Source organism: Pleurodeles waltl, unplaced genomic scaffold (genome assembly GCF_031143425.1).
Source record: "Pleurodeles waltl isolate 20211129_DDA unplaced genomic scaffold, aPleWal1.hap1.20221129 scaffold_67, whole genome shotgun sequence".
Lineage (NCBI taxonomy): Eukaryota > Metazoa > Chordata > Amphibia > Caudata > Salamandridae > Pleurodeles > Pleurodeles waltl.
In genome coordinates this window covers 2,633,169-2,657,596 of record NW_027150384.1, presented here as the reverse complement: position 1 = coordinate 2,657,596, position 24,428 = coordinate 2,633,169, and the positions used below count along the sequence as shown (strand labels likewise).

Here is a 24,428-nt window from a genome sequence, read left to right as displayed (position 1 = left end):
GCCACATGGCCTGCATTCCAGAGGGGCCTAGCCTACGTAATTCGCTCTGGCCTAGGGAAACCCACAGCCCTCCTCTCCCATCCAGACCCCTCCACTGCACGCAAAGTCCGCAGAATGAGAGTGTACTCACCCCCTTGTTTCTGCTGTGATGCCCTCAAGCGCCCATCCAACTCAGAGTAGATCACCGCCAGGATCCGGAACATCAGGGGGGTCATGGTGCGACAGGCTCCCCTCCCACATTGGGAGGCCATCCCCAGCTGAGCCTCCGCCATCGTCTTGCTCCAGTGGCGAATGTCCTCCCATCTTTTACGGCAGTGGGTGCCCCGTCTCTGGTGGGCCCCCAGGGTCCGGACGTCCTTGGCGATGGCATGCCAAATGTCCTTCTTCTGGTGGGCGCTGACCTACATGACATGTACAGGGGAAGAAGAGAAGTCATTACCAACTGCACCGTCGAAGTGAGTGGCCCACATCCCTACCCTTGCCATGTGGCACATGCATTCACAGTCCTTCATGGTCGCTGAACTCTGCCCCCTTGCTAATGACATCCAGCCCTCTCCACCCAGCATAGCCCATACAACGTGCTCCCTGTGTACTTACCTGTTGGTCTGGAGGACCGTAGAGTAGCGTGTACTGGGGGAGGACCCCGTCGACTAGCTTCTCCAACTCCTGAGCAGTGAAGGCAGGGGCCCTTTCCCCAGACGCAGCAGCCATTGTCTCTTCCAGACCGAGGTCACAGCAGCACTTGCAGTGTAGGTCCTCTCCTGTCGAAGATCAGGTATTGAGTGATTGAACAGATAGAAAATGGCGGTCACGTCCGCGGCGGTGACGTCCGCGGCGGTGCGTATCATCACCGCCGGCGCACTTCATCATTGGCTCCTGGGACCCATAGGGTCCAATGTTAACCAATGCAGTATTGCGCAGCGGTCCACGACCGCCTACCGCGACGGTGTACAACGCCAGCGCAGATACCTCACATCCCATTCTCCCACTTTAGAGGTCAGGCAGCCGCCATTTCAGGGGCCCACATGGCTTCATTTACTACTGCGTCACACATACCTAGGCCTACACTCAACACACATACATGAAGAGTTTTCTATTTGGTGTCGTGTTCTGTGTAGCTGTGGGTACATACCTGGGAATTTGTTGACTCTGGTCGCTGTTGTCCTTCTTAGGCACCGTCAGCTGGGACATTTGAGGAGATGGCGAAATCCTCCGGTGTACCGACCGCTGGTGGACCTGTTAACAATGGAGGAGCGACATTTGATCATCACCTACAGGTTTGACCGTGCCACAATCCAGGAACTGTGTACCCAGTTGGAGCCAGACCTGATCTCACCAATCCGCCATCCACAGGAATACCCCCTGAAGTGCAGGTGCTATCAGTGCTCCATTTCCTTGCAAGTGGATCATTTCAAACAACTGTGGCCATGGCATCAGGGATGTCCCAGCCTATGTTTTCCAACGTGTGGTCCAGAGTGTTGTCTGCCCTGCTGAAACACGTAAGGAGCTACATCGTTTTCCCTCAGGTGGAGGATTTGGCTACAGTTAAAGGTGACTTCTATGCCCTGGGACATATCCCCAACATCATAGGTGCTATTGATGGGACCCATGTAGCTCTGGTCCCCCCACGCAGGAGTGAACAGGTGTACAGCAACCGGAAGAGTTATCATTCGATGAATGTACAGATGGTATGTTTGGCAGACCAGTACATCTCCCAGGTAAATGCTATGTTCCCTGGCTCAGTGCATGACGCCTACATCTTGCGGAATAGCAGTATCCCGTATGTGATGGGTCAACTCCAGAGGCACCGGGTGTGGCTATTAGGGGACTCTGGTTACCCCAACCTGTCCTGGCTATTGACCCCAGTGAGGAATCCCAGGACCAGGGCAGAGGAACGCTACAATGAGGCCCATGGGTGGACTAGGAGGGTGATCGAACGCACCTTTGGCCTCCTGAAGGCCAGTTTCAGGTGCCTCCATATGATAGGTGGTTCCCTATTCTACTCACCAAGGAAGGTGTGCCAGATCATCATTGCCTGCTTGATGCTTCACTATCTTGCTTTGCGACGCCAGGTGCCTTTTCTGCAGGAGGATGGTCCAGATGACGGTGTTGTGGCAGCTGTGGAGCCTGTGGACAGTGATGAGGAGGAAGCTGAGGAAGAAGACATAGACAACAGGGAGTCAGTCATACAGCAATATTTTGAGTGACACACAGGTGAGAACAATTTTTTAACTATTACATTCACTTTCACAGTTCTACCTATATCCTGTCTGTCAATTAGTAGCAGTATTTGGTAACTGAGTTGTATATTTCCATTACGGTTTCACAGGTGTGGTTACCAACGTGTTTCATCTGCTTGCATCCTTCATGGACTTGTGATGTCTGACATAGGTATGTTGGCATTACATTTGAAAACGCATTTTGTCACTGTCATTGCTAATACACATTTTCAAAATCACAGACTGACTCCAGATTGTTTTGTGGTTCAAGGGTGTTTATTGAAGTGCTAATTATTGGACGGGGTGGCAAAATGGTGATGGGTGATGGTGGAGGAATGTCCATGGCAGAGTCCAGTCTATTAGTCTCACAGGTGCACTGCCCATATGGGCATAGGAAGTGGAGCTGGGGCAGTTCCAATATGGACAGGGTTACAAAGTGGGACAGTGGGAGGACAATCAGGGTGGTCTAATTTCCTGGCGGGGTCTTGCCATCTTGCTCTGTCCTGTTCCTGGATCTCAGGGACCGCTTACGGGGTGGTTCTCCATCTGCAGGGGGTGGGGTGCTGGTGTGGTGGTCCTGTGGCGGGGCATCCTGTCCACTAGCGCCGGCGGAGGTAGTGGGCAGTTCATCGTCCATGCTAGTGTCAGGGGCCCCTTGGAGTGCCACGGTGTCCCTCATGGTCTTTTGTATGTCCTTCAGCACCCCTACGATGGTGCCCAGGGCGGAGCTGATGGTTCTGAGCTCCTCCCTGAACCCCAAATACTGTTCGTCCTGCAGGCGCTGGGTTTCCTGAAACTTGGCCAGGACCGTAGCCATCGTCTCCTGGGAGTGGTGGTATGCTGCCATGATGGAGGAGAGGGTCTCGTGGAGGGTGGGTTCCCTTGGCCTGTCCGCCCCCTGTCACACAGCAGCCCTCCCAGTTCCCCTGTGTTCCTCTGCCTCCGTCCCCTGGACCGTGTGCCCACTACCACTGCCCCCAGGTACCTGTTGTTGTTGGTGTGGTGGGTTACCCTGGGTTCCCTGTAGTGGTGGACACACTGCTGATTGACGTGTCCTGGGGACAGAGGTATGGGCCCGCTGGGTGGGTGCTGTGCTGGTGTTACCAGAGGGTGGAAGGTCAGTGTTGGGCTGTTCCTGTGCAAGGGGAACCGACTGTCCCGAGGCCCACGATGGTCCGGGCTGGTCATCTGGATCCAGTTGGCCAGAGCTGCTGTCGTCACTGTGGGCCTTTTCTGTGGGTGGAGTGGAGATGTCTGGACCCTCCAGTGTTGTGACGTTACGTAGTGGTCCTGCAGGGGTATAAGAGCATGATTATTGCATGTGTGTGTGTCATGGTGTGCAATGGGTGGGTGTGCGTGTACCCCAGTGCAAGCATTCCTGTGTGGGGGCTTGTATGATGATGGTTGGGGGGTTGTTATAGGTATGTGCAGTGAGCATGCTTTAGTGCTGGGTGTCCATGCTTAGTTGTGTCATGCAGGGCTTGGTATTGGGATGGGTGGTTTGTGTTAGTAATACATTAGGGAGGAGTTGGAGTGATAGGGGAGGGGGTGAGGGTGGGGGTGTGTGCTAGCATGCAGGTAGGGTGGGGGATATGATAGTTAAGATTTGACTTACCAGTGTCCATTCCTCCACCGACTCCTCCGAGGCCCTCTGGATGCATGATGGTCAAGACCTGCTCCTCCCATGTTATTAGTTGTGGGGGAGGAGGTGGGGTTCTGCCGCCAGTCCGCTGAATCGCGATGTTGTGTCTGGAGACCAGTGAACGCACCTTCCCCCGTAGGTCGTTCCACCTCTTCCGGATGTCCTCCCGATTTCTTGGATGCTGTCCCACAGCGTTGACCCTGTCGACGATTCTTCGCCATAGCTCCATCTTCCTGGCTATGGAGGTGTGCTGCACCTGTGAGCCAAATAGCTGTGGCTCTACCCGTACGATTTCCTCCACCATAACCCTGAGCTCCTCCTCCGAAAACCTGGGGTGTCTTTGGCGTGACATGGGGTGGTGTAGGTGATGTGAAGGGTGGTGTATATGTTGATGACTGTGGTGATGTGTGGTGGTGTGGGGTGTTTTGAGCGTGGATGTTGTATGGGTGATGGTGTTGTGTGCCTCGGTGTGGTGGGGTTGTCTATTGCTGTAGTCTTTCTCTGGCCTTCTTTCTGATTTTGTTGGTAGTAGGGGTTTGTGGGTGATGTGGGTGTGTGTTTTATATTGTATTGGGTGTGTGGGAGTGGTGTGTGTATGTGTATCAGGTGTGTGTATTTGGAATTGTCCAATGTGGCTGTGTTTTGTATGAGTGTGTGTATTTTGAGCGCGGCGGTGTGTACCGCCAATGGAATACCGCGGTTAAAAGTCTGCCGCGTGGATTTGTGAGCCGTGATAGCATGGGCGTGTTTCTGTTGGCGTGACGGTGAAGGAATTGTTTTTGCCAGTTTATCACTGACCTTTGGTGTGGCAGAGTTGTGTGGGTGTCTGAATTTCGGCGGATTCCGTGCTGTGGGTCATAATAGCTGTGGCGGATTTCCGCAGCGGTGTATTGGCGGTCTTCTGCACGGCAGTAAGCGGCTTTTACCGCCAATGTTGTAATGACCCCCTATATGTTGTAATTACGTCAGCATGTTCTGGTGATATATAGCGAGGGTCTGGCCTACTCGTCCTGAAATCCCCTGAGGAGGTGACAAAACGCTGATGATACCCGTTAGTATCTATGGGCCACAATAACCACCCGCCTGGACGTGTCAGTGAAGCATTAAACATACCATTCTGGACCCACTCATTGAGCTCATCTATCATTGCATTCATGTACTTTTGCCAGTTGTCAAATTTTGCAGGGGCAGGTATACTGGGCATGTTTAATTCTCTGATTGTTGCTAATCCTAAACAACTTGTTTGTTGCACTTTTTCATTTAAAAAGATCATTTGAACAGAGATGAGACATCCTCTAAACAATGTTTCTGTTCCCTTAGTCTGCCAATTTTTTGTTCCCCAAACACTTATCAAATCAATATATTTGTACCAATATTCATAACCTTCTATTGATAACCGGGAAACAAAGGATTCCGAATATGTAAATTTTGTATTGGTCAATAACATATGTATATCCTTAATAGGAGTTACTTTAAAATAATATGACTCAGCTTTGTTTGACGATGCCCAGAAAAATACGCAAACTTTTCAGTATAAGTTTTAGAACTCCCTTGCGGTGGAGTTGGACAATGTTCCCATTGCATGTAATTAAATATCGTTTTAGGACTACTCGCTCTATGTATGAAGTGGTGCCCATAATAATTATAGCAAAACATATCACCATAATTTTCTTTGAATTGGTAAACATCTTCGTTTTCAAAGACAGTATAATATTGCAATTCTGTCATCATGGAATCAACTGTTTTCACATCCCAATCATCAGATACAATTCCTGGTATGACTATATCAATCATAGATAATTTTAACATATATGGTATTTGAATAATTTCCGTGGGACCATATATATCAAACATTACTTTGTCCCAAACAATCCCATCAGGAATTGGTATCACGTAAATGTTCACAAATGATAAGTTTCTTCGGACCTTATGTGATGAAAAATGTGGTTTCAAAACCTCCTCCACCTGTTCAACCGCTGATCTCTCGGGAAGAAAATGACCATGTATTAGCAAGAAAAAGGTAATAACAAAACCAATCCAAAGCAGAAAGGCTAGGACAGTCAGGAAAAGCCATACATAGTTCCATGTAAAAATGGAATATGTTTCTTTAGGCCAATGTATTAGCTTACGTGCACCTGACAGGTCAGCTGTCGAAGAGGCGAATGAGTTCGATAGACCGTCGTTGAAGTCGGCAAAGTAACCAGAGGCAGTTCGTGCAAATGGCGTAGCTGTGGTCAATGGTGGAGTTGGTGTTTCCTGTGGTGGCACACTGTAGACAGCACCATACATCTGGCTAGTAGTCGAGGTGACTTAATCAAATGTTTCTAAAATGCTTGTTGTTAGTGGAACTAATGCAAGATCATCATCATCCACCCTCCTCAAGCTCAGAGAGGTATCAGTGTTAGTATAAACAACTTGTAGTGGAACTTCTTCTCCAGTAGTGAGAGGGATTCGGGAACTACTGGATGTTCCTCTTGGTCGGATGTGCAGAATCGGCCACATGCTGTAGTTTGACATTGTCAATTGAAACAAAATGATTTTCTTTGGCACCTGGCAATGGTGGTAGAATAACAGTTCTGGTACTGTGTATCCCCAGTAGAGGGACTGGTGCCCGATAAGAAGGGCCAAATTCTTTTTTCACTGCGACCTTTTCACGTACAAGATCCCCAACCCTGGGAATCCAGCCAGTAGATGTTACTGGCACATCCTTAATTCCTGTCGAGGCAGCACTTTTAGAAGAGTTACCTTCACGGAACTGTTGTAATTCCTGTAAAACAGTGGCACGGTCATTTATGTCAAAAGGTGTTTCTGCTGCCTCAACACCAGGACCATCAAGATCCGGAACAAACATTTGAGTTCCGAACAGGCACTCATATGAAGTACGACCCCCCAGGGACCTTCTAGGCAGGTTATTTAGTGCTCTTTGAACTCCATACAAGTGGGTAAGCCAACTACGACCCGTACCTAAGACTCTGGCTTTTAAGAATTGCTTTAAATCGAGGTTTAATCGCTCCACAACACTATTTCCCTCTGGATGAAATGGAGACGAGTACTGCAGTTGGACCTCCAAAAGAAGCCATGGTGTCCCTGAATGCCCTTGAGGCGAAAGCAGGGCCCTGGTCCGAATGGAACACCGCAACTGCATATGTACCGATAAAGACTCGCAAATCTTTAATAAAGGTCCGAGCGTCAGCCAAGCGTTGTGGCCACACCCATACAAATCTGGAGCATGAATCAACAGCGACTAATATGTATTTGTATGCACTATCAGGTGTTAGTGGACCGCAGTGGTCCAAGTACACACACTGTAACGGTCTGTTAGAAATTAAGAGGGGTGTCTGCGGCGGGCGCTTGGCCGTGGAAACTTTAATTTGTTGCCAGATGTCACAACAAAGGACATACTGCTTAGTCTCTTTGTAGAGACCGGGCCACCAATAACGGGCCTGTAAGAGTGAAATTGTAGCCGCCACACCAGCATGTACAGATGCCACTCCCTCATGCGCTGCTTTGATCAATTGTGGTGTTATATCTTTGTTGGGGATGTCATGCACGCCTACGCCTGGAATTTTAACTTCAGCGTTCAGCATACTTCCTATATAGTATTGATATTTGTTAGGGAATCCTTTAGGATGTGGCGTACCATCAACTGTAGCTTTTATGGCAGCCAAAGTGCCTGTGTCTGGTTTGGAACTCGAACGAGTCACTGCAGCTACAGTGGCTACTGCCACTGCTGACTTTGCGGCTTCATCAGCCAAAGTATTTCCAGCAACGTGTATTCCAACGCGCTGGTGTCCTAGTGTATACACAACATGGACTTTCGGTAGCGTCTCTTTCAGGTCTGCTACCTTCCCCCACAGGAGTCTGTGTTTTATGGTGTTGCCTGTAGAATCTCTGAACCCATTCTGGTGCCAATAATGCAGATATTCATTAAAGGACTGGACACAGTAATATGAATCACAGACAACCAAAGTAGGCTTCGCCGGATCCGTATGTTCTAGTGCCATCAGCAGAGCTTTTAGCTCAGCCAATTGTGCCGTACAATCCCCTAAGGTCTGTGTATAGGTATGTAGGGGACAGAATTTCTCCCCCTCCATATAGCCACTTGACTGCGCAGGCAGCAGAGTATTGATGTTTAGTTCCAATTGCCGGTTGCGCAGACCCATCGATGTACATGATTCTATGATATTGATCGATAGGCAAAGTATTAGCTGGAACTGGATATTCTAGTTCATATTGTAGAAATTCTTGAGTTTGTAATTTTGGATCAAAAATGTAGTCCACATCAGTGGCTGTTAAAGACGTAGCCCATTGCATCCAACGTGGATGTAGTGCTTTTGCGTTCGGAACGCTAGCTTTTGTAACAGCCTCTAGGGCTGGAATTGAAGAAACAACAATAATGCGTTTCCCTTGGGCAAGAGGTCTTTCTTTAATAACAGCCATCTGTACAGCAGTGAGAATATTCTCCGTGGGTGCAAAGCGTTGTTCAGCTGCTGAATACAAATGTGATTTGTATGCAGTCGGGACTGTCTCACCTTCATTAAATGTCACATAGGTGAAACCAATGGCCCCAGCTATTACCCTGATGACCAAATGTGTTTTGTTGTCCCTCGTATGTAAATGTTTCGCTGCTAGCATGTCTGTCTGCAATTCTCGAACAGTGCGTGTATGTTCAACTGTCCAGAATTTACTTGAAAAATCGGGACGTATTAAGTCATATAAAGGTTTTATGCGCGTTGCATAATCTGGAATGTAGGTTCTGCCAAAATTTAGGAAACCCAACAACGATTGGAGTTTTTTAATTGTATTCGGTGGCTGTAATTGTGCACATTTTTTAAAAAATTGTGGCGCTAGGCTCTTCCCTTCACTCGACAGCTCATATCCCAGGAACAGGATGCTGAGGAAGGCAGTTTTTGTTTTTTTAAAGTTACATTTGTAGCCAAGTTCAGCAAACCCTACAAAAATGCGGGCTACCCGTCTTGAATGTTGTAGTAACTCATCATCCGTGAGATAAATATCATCTACATATGACAATGCTTGAGAGTCAATCTCGTGCAAAATGGCAGTCACACGAGCCGCAAACAGTCCTGGGCTGTTCTTATACCCCTGAGGCAAACAACAGAACTTTTCTGAGAGCCCAATGCGCTAAAGCTTGTTAAGTCCCTCCTTTCCGGTGCTATATTATGGCAGAAGAACCCATTAGAAATGTCTAAAGTTGTTTTTTATTTTTTCCGCATTATGTTGCTCATTAGTGCAGTGCTATGTGAATTTTGTATAGCATGTGTGCGTGTATGTCAGTTTAAATGTCTGTAGTCTAAGACTATTCTGTATGAATGGTCTGGCTTAGCTACAGGAAATAAAGGGTTATTCATCGGTGAGACACAGGGTTCAATCACACCCTGGTATTCTAATTGCGTGAGTATCTCTCTCACCGGTGCCCTTGCTTCATGTTTTATGGGATACTGCGGTTGTGGCTGAGGTTCACTTTTAATGGGAATGACATGGTAGGGAGAGTCCCTATCCCACCCTACGTGATTTCTGGATTCAGCGAGTTCCTCCGGAACAAGGGGCGAGAAAGAAGGTTTAATTACATCTTCTCCATATGGGCAGGTGCGGACAAAGTCAGGCGGCCAATCTTGGTCAACCAACAAGATGTCATACACTTTGATGATGCGATCCCAAAAGATTGCGTGTATTGTGCGTTCAATGTCTCCTTCTAATTGTAGTGTTACTTTGTTACCGCTGTTTCTACTTGTATAAAGTCATCAGTTGCTTTCACCTCCAGATGCTCTAGAAGATTCCGGCGAACTATTGTGACCTCTGCCGCACTGGCTAGCAATGCTAGAGCCCAGTTCTTGTTCTTCAAGAGGACCCTCTTCCTGTGTGGCATGTCGAACTGAGACTGCTGCCACCTTTTTCTTTTTAAATTGTTGTTTTTGTTGTACAGGTTTCTCTTCCTTTTTAACAGAAACCTCTGAAGAGCGTTGTGATTCCTGTCTCGGTTTCACGTACTCTGTCCTGCGCTCTGATCGCCAACCTCTGTCATTTCTTTTTTCTGATGAGTCCTGAAAGGAACAAGATTGGTGTGTATCAGTATATTGATATCTATCAGGCGTTTTTATATTATCTCTATTCCTGAGATTATACCTATTCTGTGGGGTCTCCGTACGTGGAGATTCTCCCCTTTCTTTTTTAGGCGTTTGTTGCTTTTTATCCCAGCGTTTCTTATTACCCTCAGGTTGTTGTTTAGAATTATCTTTATTTATTTTACCCTGATATTGAGGTTTTTGTGGTCTAGCCCCTGGGCTATCTCGAGAGATACTCAAATATGTTTCCGCTATTATTTTAGGCAGCTCTCGTTCCTGATCTTGTTGCAGAACGTCACGGAGCCGCATACGCACTGCGAGTGCAACTGCTTCGCCTTTAAAATTACTTAAGATGATTGAAGAAACTGTGGCATAATTGCCCATCAGTTGCATTCCCAAACCTAGGCCCGGGGCAGCCCCGTATTCATCTTAGATTTGTTAAAGCACTTCCGGTAGGCTGGCAAGTGTCGGTGTACTGTGTGCAGTTGTATAGAGCGCGGCAAATACCGTGCCCCATGTATTACAGTTTTCAACTGTAGGGACCATCCCAAAGGGCAAGCACATAGTTAATATTCTATGTGTATCCTGAGGTCCCATATGGGGAAATACTGCTTCCAGCGTATTAATTTTTTGTGCTAGCCAAAAACAGAGTCTCCTCTCGTTTGGCCGGTACCTTACCCATAATTGAATGTACAGTCACTGGATTTATACCTGGTGTTACTGTATGTGGTTGTGCTGGAGCAGCACACGCTGGGTTTGTATTTAAAGTTTGCATCACAAATTGCACTAATCGTCTGTATATTGCAATTAGTTCAATGTATAAGCGACGAACCTCAGCTACTGCTAAATTCGCAACCGCAGGATGTGGTGTATAAGTGGCCAATAAAGGCCAGGTAGGACTGTCATTACTTAGTGGACCTAACCTAACTGGTAATATTGTATGGGGTAGGACGCCATCAAGCCAATTATTATGTTCTTGATAAGATAGAGGTATCTCTAAATATGCATACGCTCTGTATTGTCCAGGCGCGTTCGCAACTGTATATGTGTGAAATGTATTTGTGTTCCCATCAACTGCTGGAAATGTAACCCAAGAGTAAAAAAGGTCTGTTCTATAAGCTGCATGGGTGTCCACCACAAACATGACTGGACCTCCCTGGGCTGTGAGGCCATTTGCTAGTAAGTGTGCTGTGAGAGGTTGTCTCATGTTAACAACTATTTGTACAACCTGGGGATTCGCCAGCATAGAAGCACTAGGAGTTCAGAGAAGGCACACAAAGATGGGGTTTTTCCTTTTAAAGTTCAAGCTTGAACAACCGCCAGCTGAAATAGGATTACCTATACGGCTGTGGTGGAAATCCTCAGTACCACGGACGTCTCCGTATACGGAACTGAGGTGTCATTATATAAAATGAGACTGAGATACTCCGGTGGACCCGAAAATTAGAGCCAGACCAAATGTTGGCGGCGCCGTGTCACATAGGCTCTCATTATCCTAATGAGACTACTGGATTTTGTGCAGCAAGGTCATCCACATTGTGGGTGACTGAGTCTGACCCACGGTGGATGATGGTTGTCGCTCCAAATCCGGGTTTTGCTCCGGCTAACTAGCAGTGCCTCATCTCTCCCGAATGGTAGATACAATTGGGCAGCCGAGTGCATGACATATCGGTACTTCTCAGGGAAATCGTAGTCACTCAGGTCACAACCGGTTCTCTCATACACAGTGCGGTCTCATATATAAATGACAATAAAGGTAGTATAAGTTTTAAAGATTGCTTTTAATAAAACAACTGCATTTTGGATAGCAAAGTGTGAGCTGCAATAACAAGAACTACACAACACAGTAATATTAAAATAGTAACGATGAGAGTGAAGCACAAGAATAAGGCTATCATAGTGCAGCTAGAATTGATGGATTATTCCCTCTCTAAATTATATTTTGAGCACAGCATGTTAAGCTCTAAGCCTGCCTTTCAGGTTCCCTCCAGAGGACATCAACCCTCATACCTGAGCAAAGGCCTGTAATCTGCGTCAGCATCTGCAACAGGGCATTCAGCATACAGTTGTGGTTCCCTGGTTGGAATCTCCCTCTTGACGTGTACTAGGACTAGAAAGTGTTTTTATAACTAACACAAATTGTCCCTACGTAAGGATGTGTATTTTCTACGAATGTTGGAGACTAAACTTCTACCACGCTTACCGGCAATGTACCAGACTGTAGTCTTGACTGAAGCACAGGGCGATCAAGAATGCATTGTTTGAGAACACAGTGCTGAACTAAGCTAAACAGTTTGATAGAAGAAATTAAAACAAGACCGTAAAACTGGTTATTGTAAAATGACAGTGCGAAGCTGAATAAAATATATCTAGGTCAAGGTGCACAGCGGCCTAGTATATAAAACTAACGTGCATGGAGCTATACTTAAAATGGCTACACAACACCGCCACAAACCTAAAGGCCCAGTGCAGGTGTCAGAGGAGGGCCCAGATTGCCTGGGAGTTAGAGAGACAATCAGCAAGCCCAAGCCTCTGTGAAAGGGAGAAGGGAGCTACTGCTCTAAAGCTGGGCTCACAAAAAGTATGCACTTTAATCCATCCGCCAAACTCTAAATCAGGCTTTTAGTCTATTAAGATGCAAGAAGTCCAATCATGACAGATCAGCTGTAAAGCACGGATCACATGTTTGACTGAATACCTATCCTGGAGGGATAAAGAGCTAAATCCCATTGTGCAGCACCTCACAGTAATCCTCACTGGCAGACTGCTGAGTGGTGCCAATGCGGTCTTGTGTATGGTGACACTTATAGTATGACTGCACATAGTGGCCCTCCATGTAGCACAGACTAGAAAGATCGTAATTGCAGCACTGTACAGAGTGGCCCGTATTAAGGCACTGTAGGAAATGCAAACATTTTAGAATACTGTGGATCCCAAGCCAAACCAGGAATACTCTCCTGTGTGTTAGCACCACAGCCTGAAGATTTAACACTGGTTATAGTGGACTTCTCTTAAAAATGATAGCTTACCCTCACTCACAGAAGTTTGTATGCGCCTCATCAGAGGGTCCTGCTCCTCATCAGGGACTTGTCACCAAGATGGGCTCACCCTGAGTGCTTTTCAGTTTCCTAGGGTCATCTGATAGATGAAGGATGTAGATTATCCAAGAAGTGCTAATGGTCACTTTTTTGGTGGGAAAAAAAAGTTAATATTGACTATGATAAAATGGGGGGTAGGGGGATCCTAATAACTCCCAAGACTTTTTAACCTTCCGTTATGGACATCCAAAAATATTTCTAACTCCTCCCATCGCCACTTTAAATAGTTCAGATGCACTTAAAGTATGTCTTTGCTTTCTCAATGTTTGATTGTTTCTTGTCATTCTTCTTGATTTGCTAGACCTGGTTGGGTTGCCATTTTGGATTACTTCCATCCAAAATGCCAGCTTAGATCTGGCATCTTCACTGATCAGTGGTTTAGTTCTTCAGCTAATTGCAAGGAGCAGAGCAGATGATCGGGTGTGCCTTGGCTGTGCAACTGACAGCAAAACCATTACTGCGACCTTGCCACACTCCACTTTCGGTATGGACTTAGTGGTGTAAGTGTCCCAACACATATTTTTGGTTGAAAGCATAAGGCTTACAATTTTTTGCTTTTCTCTAACACTTTGTGTAGATTGCGTTATCCGTGCACTGAAAGTATTTCCTTAGTGTTTGACCATTTCTTCTTCTTCCCACTGTTTTGCTTGATCTGATCATGGCCGCCATTTTGGGTTTTCTTTACTTATTGGGTTACTAGTACTTTGTAACCAGTGAATCCCTTCATTTTTTCAGAGCATAAAAATTGTTATGGCTCAGATGTGTAGGATTTAAAGCTCTTGTCTTTAATAACATTTGTCCTGCTCTGGGATGTCACTTTATACTACTGTAGTTGGGTAGTTTTGTCTGTAGAGAACCCTGTAATTTTGTTTTCTTTTGCAACACACCAGATACGTTTTTTAAATTATGCTTATCCTTACACAGGTTGTCTCATGCATTCTGTCCTAATGAAGACCCCAACCAAAGGTTTTGAATAACCAGATCTTCGGTGCGTCAAAATGTTGAGAATATTTTAATATTGTGGCCTAAATTGTAACATTGTTCTTGTTGAGGGGATTCATTGATCAATACATTATCCTCTAGTATATGGATCGAAATTAGAAATACAGAACATTGGACAGGCTGGATGCAGTTGCCTAAATGCACCGCAATTCATATTTCATTGTTTTAATTGTAAATATTGCATTAGTTTGTCATTTTCCACACAAGCACTTTTTTTCTATCCCTCTTTGCACAGAAAGGAGCAACTTTGATTACTCTAGAATTGTCTATTCTGAATATATGAGACATTATGAATATTTTTTGTGTCTATGGTGTGTTTATTGCTTTCCTTCTTTTTTGTGACACCTTTTAGGGTCACTGTGGCCCTCATTACAACCTTAGCCGGTGTTAAAGCGGCAGTAATACCGCCAACAGGCCGGCGGTAAAAAAATGGGATCACGACCACAGCGGAAACCGCCAACACAGACAGCCACTGTAACACTCTGACCGCCACGGCGGTAGCAACAAATACCGTGGCGGTCACCGCTAACAGACAGGCGAAAGACAATGTACCGCCCACCCTATCACAACCCATCAATCCGCCAGCTTTCCCGGGCGGTACCAACGACAGCAAATGCACGGCGGAAACAGTACATAGAAGGGGAACAACTCACCTTTCGACACTCAGCGAAGAACCAGGATGCCATGGAGCCCAAACTACAGGTCCTACCGATGCTGATGTATCTGCTAATACACCAGGAATGTCAAAGAAGGCGGCGGCGACGACCACGGTGAGTACTGCACCTAGCACACGGGAGGGGGAGGAAAAAGAGAGTGACACACACACACACGCAACATGCAATACCCACACCCTCACCCCCAACACCATACACACAAAAACATCCAACATGACATTTACACCCTGTAACCCCATGGAAGAACGCAAGGACGAAAGGAATTGAGTGCAAATAGAGATTTTTAGAAATATGCAGATAAAGTTAACGATTGTAAACAACAGTATATACAAATATTTACAATATGTACAGAAGGCCGTACACTGTCCTTTCAAAAGTCCGTGGCCTAATGGGCAAACAGACATGGGCGAAGCCCAAACCCGACTCCTGCCTCAAAATGGAGAGAACACTGCAGGAGCATTAGGTCAAAAACACACAGGCACCTCAGGGGAAAGGGGAGGGGGGGCACCTCAGCCAGAAGATGGTAGTACACCACTGCTCCTCGAGGGGGCAACATGCCCACTGCTTGGTCCTGGGGAGTGCAAAGCCACAGTCTCTCTAGTGGGTGACATGTTCCGCTGGTTCTGGAGGGAGCATAGTGCCCAGTGTGCCTCATCCTGCCAAGGAAGGTGATAGTGGATGCATATCTCCACTGGTTCTGGAGGGGCCCTTGTGTCCAGTGATGCTGCACCTGTGGTGTGGCAGTTCCCATTCCCTCACCTGAGTGTCTGAGGCATGAGATGTGCAGGGAACAGGTAGCATGATACTCCATGGAGGCAGAGCCACACTCCATCCTGCGGCGACTTAGGCTGCAAACTGCTGGTAGTGCTGGTGCTGGTGGTGGTGTTTCAAGTGGTGGGTGGAGGGTCCAGGCTGCCTCCTGCATGCCCAGACGGCTGCCCACTGGGGATGCAGCTGATGACAGATGTAGTGGCACTGGCTGGGCATGTGGCGGTGCAGATGGCGGCGCAGGTGGCGGTGCTTGCAGCGGTGTCTGCGGCGGAGATGCTGCCGGTACAGGCCGTGGTGCAGGTGCTGGTAGTAGTGGAGGGAGACACCAGGCCGTCTCATGCAGCCTCGGGTGGCTGCCCACTGGGATGATGCTGCTGGCTGTTGTTGTGGCAGGGGAGGTGCAGGTGGCGGTGCAGGGATTGGTGCATGAGGCGGGGCAGATGGCGGTGCAGGTGGCGGTGCCTTCCGTGGTACAGGTTGCAGGGCTGTCAGTACTTATGGTGGGCACCAGTCCCTCACCTGGAGGGTCTGAAGCCTGAAGTGCCTCACCTTGGGTTTTCTTTCCCTTCCCCACCTTGCCAGATGGTGCTGGGACCTTGGCACTGGCAGATGCAGTTTTGGAGGAGGCCTTGCTGGGTGGGTCGTACTTCTTGGCCGTGCTGCTTGCTGGCAGCCTCTTCACCTTGGCAGGTGGCAGAATGGGTTGGTCCTTTGCAGCGGTCGCTGGCACATTGGCAGCCCTGACAGGTGCCCACTTTGATCCCCTGGGACTTGCAGGTACCACCGCGGATGCCGACTTGGTGACTGAGGTGCTGGCCTGGGATCTTGACACCCTGGCCCAAGGGGATGGACGGGGGAGGGGGGGAGGCATAGGGAAGAGGTCAAAGTTTGCAAGGAAAAGTTTTTTAGACACACTGGGATGGGAAGATGCCCCTCAACACCCTGGATGGTATCCAGAATGGTTGACTGCCCAACAGTGAGGGATCTCAGGAGGTCAATAGCCTACTCACTGAGGGCTGCAGGGCTGAGGTGCCTGGGGCGAAGGAGATGCCCACCCTCCTGGGTGAGTGGGCACGGGAAACATGTTAAGGGGCTGCTGGGAGGGCGCTGCTGGTAGGGGGACGTGGCAGCTGCACCTGTTGTTGGGGTGGGCACAGAGGTGTCTGCCATCGCCAGGGACCTTCCATCAGAGAAGGAGTCACTGTCACTGGTCTCCCCTCCTGTCCCGTTGTGGTGCTCCCCTCGCCCTCCGTCCCACTGCTGCCTTCACCCTCAGTGGATTAACCCTCATGGGCTATGTGGGATGCAGCTCCCTCCGTTGGCCGGTGCCTCTACTCCTCCGCCAGATGATGCTAATGCACACAAGGACAGGGTGACAAAACAAAAAGGGAGGGGAGACACAGAGGGTACACTCGGTCAGTGCCACAAACATTAGCGAAGGCATACACAACACACAGGAAGCTGTCCTATGCACTAGGCCCTGCCCAACCAGTCACTAAGGTACTCACAAGGCCATGGGGTACAATGGCTAATGCCAGCATCTGCGCACTTGACACCCACAGGAACCTGCCCAGTAGTATATGACTACTTGCACCATTGGGTTTAGAGTGCTTCAGAGCCTGCATACAAGGGACCTACCCTGCCATGATCACCCTGGCTTAGGGTCACCCACAGCCCACATCCCCCACCCAGCTACCTCCTAAAGCGTGCAAAGTCAGGAATCAGAATCTGTACTCACCCCCTTGTGGCTGACCTGACCCCTTGTGGGCTGCTGTGATGCCCTCAAGCACCCATCCAACTCCGGATAGGCCACCGCCAGGATGCGGAACATCAGGGGGTCATGGTGCGACGGGCACCACTTCCACGTTGGGAGGCCAGCCCCAGCTGGGCCTCTGCTGTTTTCTTCGTCCAGCGGCGCAGGTCCTCCCATCTCTTGCGGCAGTAGGTGCTCCGCCTGTGATAGACCCCCAGGGTACCTCCTTGGCGATGGCACGCCAAATACCCTTTTTCTGGTGGGCGCTGACCTAGAGGGAAAAGACAGGAGGAAAGGAAATTGCTCACCTGCCCGAACCGGCATACTCATTGCCCCCCAGTTCCCATCCATGCCCTGACACACATACAGAGACCACCTCTCATGCAGCCCTCAGGCCAGGACGCCCCAGCACCCCCCAACATGTGACTTACATCCACACCACTCAAAACATGCATTGCCACACATCATTCTCTCAGTGTACTCACCTGTTTGTCTGGAGGACCGTAGAGTAACGTGTACAGAGGTAGGACCCCGTCCACCAGTTTCTCCAACACCTCCGCAGTGAAGGCAGGGGCCCTTTCCCCAGACACTGTAGCCATAGTTGCTTCCAGACTCAGGTCACAGCAGCACTTGCAGTGTATGTCCTCTCCTGTTGACAGTCAGGTAGCAAGTGAGTGAGTAGGTAGAAAATGGCAGTCACGTCCGCGGCTGTGCATACCGTCGCCGCCGGTGTTAATCGCCATTGGCTCCTGGAACCCATAGGGCCCAATGATAACCAATGCAAAGTTGCACGGCGGTCATCGACCACCTACTGCGACGGAGCACAACGCCAGCACACTTACCTCATTTCCACTTGTCCTTCCTCACAGGTCAGGCAGCTGCCATTTCATGGGGCACATGGCATGGCACCTAACTGCGTCACAGCAGACATTGGTCCATCAACTGACTCTCGACTTCACATACTGCTTCTGTGACCTAACTTCAGCAACAGTTGTGCATTCTATGTGCAAATATGACCTTCTGCTCACCTTTCTCCTCCATAGGTTATAACCGCTGAGGCAGATGATGTGATGGCGGCATCCTCCGGTGTACAGACCCCTGGTGGACCTGTCGACAAAGGAGGACAGAAACATTATCATCACATACAGACTTGATCTTGCCACAATTCAAGAGCTGTGTGCCCAATTGGAGCCAGACCTGATGTCAGCTATCCGCCAGCCCACAAGTATCACCCCTCTAGTGCAGGTTCTGTCAGTGCTTCATTTCCTGGCAAGTGGTTAATTTCACACTACAGTGGCCATGGCATCAGGAATGTCTCAACCAATGTTCTCCAACATGTTGACCAGAGTGTTGTCTGCCCTGCTGAAACACATGCGCATCTACATCGTATTCCCCCAGGTGGAGGATTTGGCCACAGTGAAAGTCTATGCCCTGGGTCATATCCCCAACATCACTGGTGCCATTGATGGTACACATGTGGCATTTGTTCCCCCCGGAGAAATGAACAGGTTTACAGGAATAGAAAAAGCTATCACTCGATGAATGTGGAGATGGTGTGTTTAGTGGACCAGTACATCTCCCATGGGAATGCCAAATATCCTGGCTCTGTGGATGACACCTATATCTTGAGGAATAGCAGTATCCCTTATGTGATGTGCCAACTCCAGCGGCACCGGGTGTGTCTAATAGGTGAGCCCACGGTCCCCAACCACTATAAGTAGGTGTCTGGGTATGGGGTTGTCCCTAAGGGTTAGTGTGTCTCTAACAGTTGTCCCTCGATATTTACTGGTGACTCTGGTTACCCCAACCTCTCATGGCTACTGACCCCAGTGAGGAATCCCAGGACAAGGGCAGAGGAACGTTACAATGGGACGCATGGGCGTACAAGGAGGATTATTGAGAGAACCCTCAGCCTCCTGAAGGCCAGGTTCCAGTGCCTCCATCTGACAGGTGGATCCCTGTACTACTCACCCAAGAAGGTGTGCCAAATCATTGTGGCATGCTGTATGTTGCACAACCTGGCCTTGAGACTTCAGGTGCCTTTTCTGCTGGAGGATGAGCCTGGAGAGGGTCTTGTGGCAGTGGAGGAGCCTGTGGACAATGAGACTGTAACTCAACTTTACTTTTCAGTAATGTTTTGGACATTGTACATGGCAGCCTCTTACCCTCTGTCTATGGACACTGACTGTACCCTTTGGATTCTCTATTCTCAGATCTGTGTGCCCCATTCTGGCTCCTGCTATATGTACTGCTGCCCACCAAAGGTCATCCTGTAGTACATTTTACTGTACATATACATTGCAATGCTTTGATAATGTTGTACTAATACATGTATCGATTCATGACACTGACTCCAATTGGGACTTGTGTGAGTGGTGATTTTGTGGGCTGGGTGAGTGTCTGTATTGGGCATGCTGGGGTGATGGGTGTCCATGCAGGTCTGTGATGGGTGTCCATGCTTTGGGGTGCATGCAGTGCTTGGTATTAGGATGGGTAGGTTGTGTTAGTGGGGTATATGTGAGTTGGTGGAGTGATGGGGCTAGGGGTAGTATTTTGTGATTACCTGCAGGTAGGGTGGGGGATATAATAGTAAAGATTTGACTTACAAGAGTCCAGTCCTCCTGCTACTCCTGCGAGGCCCTCAGGATGCAGTATAGCCAAGACTTGCTCCTCCTATGTTGTTAGTTGTGGGTGAGGAGGTGGGGGTCCACCGCCAGTTCTCTGTACTGCTATTTGGTGTCTTGAGGCCACGGAACGCACCTTCCCCAGTAGGTCGTTCCACCTCTTCCTGATGTCATCCCTTGTTCTGGGGTGCTGTCCCACAGCGTTGACCCTGTCCACGATTCTCCGCCATAGCTCCAGCTTGCAATGGATGTCTGCTGCACCTGTGATCCGAATAGCTGTGGCTCTACCCAAATGATTTCCTCCACCATGACCCTTAGCTCCTCCTCTGAGAACCTGGGGTGTCTTTGGGGTGCCATGGATGTGGTGTGAGTGATATGTATGAGGATGTGTGGGGTGAGGTGTGGGGTGCTGTGTTGTGGTGTGTCGATGGTGGATGGGTGCTGGTGTTCTGTGGCTCAGATTGAGTGGGTGCTCCTGGCTTGTGTCTCTGTTCGCAATTGTTTTTTTGGTGGTAAAGGGCTGTGGGTAATGTGGGTGTGTGTTTTATAGTGTGTGGGTGTAGTGTGTGTATGTGTGTCAGGTGTGTGTATTTGGAATTGTCCAATGTGGTGTAGTTTTGTAAGTGTGTGTGTATTTTGAGCACGGCGGTGTGTACAGCCAATGGTTTACCGCAGTTGAAAGACCACTGCAGTGATTCATGGGTCGTGATACTGTGGGCGTATTCCTGTTGGCGCAATGGTGTGGGTTTTGCTATCGCCAGTTTATCACTGATTTTTGGTCTGGCGGACTTGTGTGAGTGTCTGTATAGTGGCGGATTTCTGTGTGTGGGTCATAATACCCGTGGCTTTTACCGCCAGGGTTGTAATGAGGGCCTATGTCTTTTTCAGCATATGGTTGTGTGGTAATCGTTTTTTGTCTTGTTAAATAGTGTTGCCTATCCCGTTGGGACAATATTATTGTATGTAGCATAGAAACTTGAAAGTAGCACAGAATTTCTAAGCTACTACTGCCAATGTTTGTGAATTGCAAAGAGTAGTAAATTTGCACCCATTAAAGAAGTATTTCTCTGGGTGGTGTTTTACTAGTCTCTAAAAAATGAATATTTCTTTACCATGCAGAAGCGTTTCACCTTACTACATTAGATTATATCACTGCATAAGCAAGGCATTTAAAAGTGTTTTTAAAAAACATTCCTGTCTCGCCCCCCGTCCCCCAACGACAATACCATTAGTGAACTAGGAGGCAAGTCAGTAACCATGTAAACCGTAAATGTGGCCTAAATTCTTATTATAGATGGAGGAACACCATAGTCTATTAGATCAAACATAAAAGGTGCACATCTTGAATCAAGTATTTAAAAGTGCGCTCATATATGTGATAATGAAGAACAAGCATTTGCAGTGGGTCTCAGGTTTGCTCGAGTTAGACCTTCTAAATTCCTAATTGGACTAATTGGACTTTTCTTGCCACTTAAATTGAAAATGAAAGGTAAAACAGTTAACATAAGCAAGTTGATTCAAAGCTCCATGGCTGCCATGAGCATGAGCGCGAAGGAGAGACACAAAAGGAAAAGGAAGTTCACTTGAGGCCACATGTATTGGCAGTCATGCAATTATCAATGTAACAGGGTCGATGTCCAAGGCGGTAACCAAACTGCCCCAGGGAGGGACAAACATAACAGATTTACCAATGATAACAAAAGATTTTTGAAAGGCAAGCCCACGAACGGGTGATAGTGATGGGCATGCGGTGGGCGTGGTCAAAAGCCCACAGATAGATAACAACAGGTCACAGCGCTTGCGTGCTTGACCTAAAAAGGAGGCTTTGTGAAATAAAATATGTGCTTTGGATTACACAAGTTGAACAAGGAGGGCAGGCTGTATTGATTTCAGATTAACTGTGCATTTTGGTAAGAGTATCTCTCCCTCCCTTCCTCTCTCAATCCTGTTTACATCAAGGGCCACTGTTTTGTCTTTGATGCTTGGCTCACAATTAGAATGCAATGGGTCTTGTGTTTGCTCGATTTAGAGCTATTAGTGTTTTAAATTACTAACTGGAGTTTTTTTGCCACACAAACTAAAAATAAAAAGTAAAACAGTTTCACATAAGCAAGCTGATTCAATACGCTGCTTTGAGCGTGACTGGGACACACAAAAGGAAAAAGAAGTTCACTCCCAGTCAAAGTTCTCGGCAACCGTGCCGTATCCATGTAACAGGGTCGATCCATGTAACAGGGTCGATCCCCAAGGCGGTAACAAAACCTCCCCAAGCATAAACCTTTTGAAAAGAAAGAATTGTTGAAAGTCCAGCCCTGAACGAGTGATAGTGATGGGTGTGACATGTGCGTGGTTAAAAGCCCACACAGATACCAAAACGTCAAAAAAGCAGTGCTTGCGCTGCTACGCTCACCCTAAAAACCAACACAGACATAGCAGACCCGACTCAGGTCCCTAACACCCAACTACCAAACCAAAAATGCAATTGTTTGGGGGTGTCAGACCTCAAACAACTCTCCCAGATCTGTGCCACGTGTGGCAGTGACTGAGGTCACCTGCCCCATACGTTCTTACTGACCCAGCCTGTATTTTTAAGTCCAGGATGGTTAAAAATATGAAATAAAGCAGTGAAATCCTGTATATTTTTCCCCTCTGAAACGTCAGACCACACAAAGAAACGAGGTATTTGAGAGCTGTCTTAATTATTCCAGGATGATTACCACTTACAGAACAATGCTGACAAGTTTAGAGGAATCCTTGTTCATCTCTTGGCGGTTCCAGAACAGCAGAAACGTTGGTATTTTTGCCAAGAAAGGAAGCAACCCTAGTGAGCAGGTGAGCCTCCTTCTGGACTGGGCCTGCAGAGCCGCCTGTCCTCCTCCCCCTTGTGATGTCCTCTGTACCCCTCCAAGAGTCCTCAGAGGAAGCTGCTGGGACTGCAGAGATGAGGGGGGTGAAGTGCTGAGGCGGCTGCTGGGAAAGTGCATTGGCATCCATTGCGCATGCGCACGCTCCAGGTACCTGATGGCACTGAGGGGGACATGGGGGCGCGGTTTGCACCCCGGTGTGCACAGGTAACAACAATATAAACACAGGAGGAAGGAGCCGGGGTGGGTGGGAAACAAAAGCAGACTGGAGATGCCGGGGATTGAACCCGGGGCCTCATACATGCAAAGCATGCGCTCTACCACTGAGCTACATCCCCTGGTGCACGTGCATGCCTCAGGTATCATGTGTGAGGGTATCATTCAGTGAAGGCTAATGTGTAGATAATGTGACCCGGCTTAGCTTCATATAACCTTCACCTCTTCTCGAAGATACAGCGCCTTTCTGCCTTTTTGTGTCTTTCCTCCTTCATTCCGCTCACAGGGATGCACTTACGAAGTAACGAATGACACTTTTCGTTCTAATTAGTCTTCGCCGAAGGAAAAAATATTGAATAAAGTTCTTAGTATTTCTGTTAATGACAATAAATGGCCGAGAGGCCGCATATTTCCCCTGTATACTATAACCCCAGCATGCTGCATTGGTATTTTAAACACTATAAACACATTCATACATTTCGATCGAACCCCTTTATTCGTGGAGCTGCGTCAATAGCGCCTTCGTTGTATTTTATCTGCCGTTAATTACCCTCGTCTTCCTGTTTTCTCTAATACTAAGTGTCCCCGGCTGCGAGCCCCGTTGTACGGCTCATAAATTCAAGTTACCAGAAGAGCGGTCACTGACATCCAAGTGTTTAATGTGCAGTTTATCAATTAACTGAGAACCGAACCATAGTATGAAAAAAATAAAACAAAATGTGTCCTTCGAGCCGGATTTGAACAAGCGACCTAAGGATCTCTGATTTTGCACTACAGTCCTCCGCTCTACCAACTGAGCTATCGAAGGTGCTCGGGGACTAAATACGAACTGCCACAGTAAAAAATGTGGACATCCTGCATCCACTCCCCCTTGGCCATAAGCACAATGTTTATTGAGCAGGTACTTCAGAGCTCGCGAGAGGCTTCGGCTGCTTCCAGGCGCTGTAAATACCACCAGTTACTGTTGCACAATTTAAAGTTCGGTAAATTCCACAATAAATCGGATGAAAGAGACTTAAGTCAACAGAAATGATGACAACAGTCTACATTCAGAGCAGCCACATTTCTAAATGAAAAGCAAGTCTCCCTCATAAAACTAACATCCCCGAAGCACTGACTCTCCAGGGAGGGTGAGGTCAGCACTGCAGGCTGGGGATCCACTCAAGCAAGGGGGATGGAGGGCTGTGAGTCAGAGGATGAATGTAAGCTAGACTATGGGTTTTGCCAAAACTTGTTTTAATAGTTGCTCCTCTGAATAAAAGTTCATTTGATGATTAACTGGGACTTGATCTTTGAGGCTTCACCTTTAAATATCAAATGGCCAATTGTGGCCTAAATTCTTATAGATGGAGCAACATTATAGTCAATTAGATCAAACATAAAGGAGCTTGTACAGTGCACATCTTGAATCAAGTAGTTAAAAGTGCGCTCATATATCTGATAAAAAAAGCAGGCTCTGTGAGATAAAATATGTGCTTAGGA

At 47.8% G+C, this 24,428-nt stretch overlaps 1 non-coding gene across 1 annotated transcript; it reads right to left on the bottom strand.

Moving 5' to 3' along the window:
* Nucleotides 1-22,996: 22,996 nt before the first annotated feature.
* TRNAA-UGC (transfer RNA alanine (anticodon UGC)) lies at nucleotides 22,997-23,068 on the bottom strand. The gene has a single exon. It is a non-coding gene; the product is annotated as a tRNA-Ala (tRNA).
* Between the last annotated feature and the right edge of the window lie 1,360 nt (nucleotides 23,069-24,428).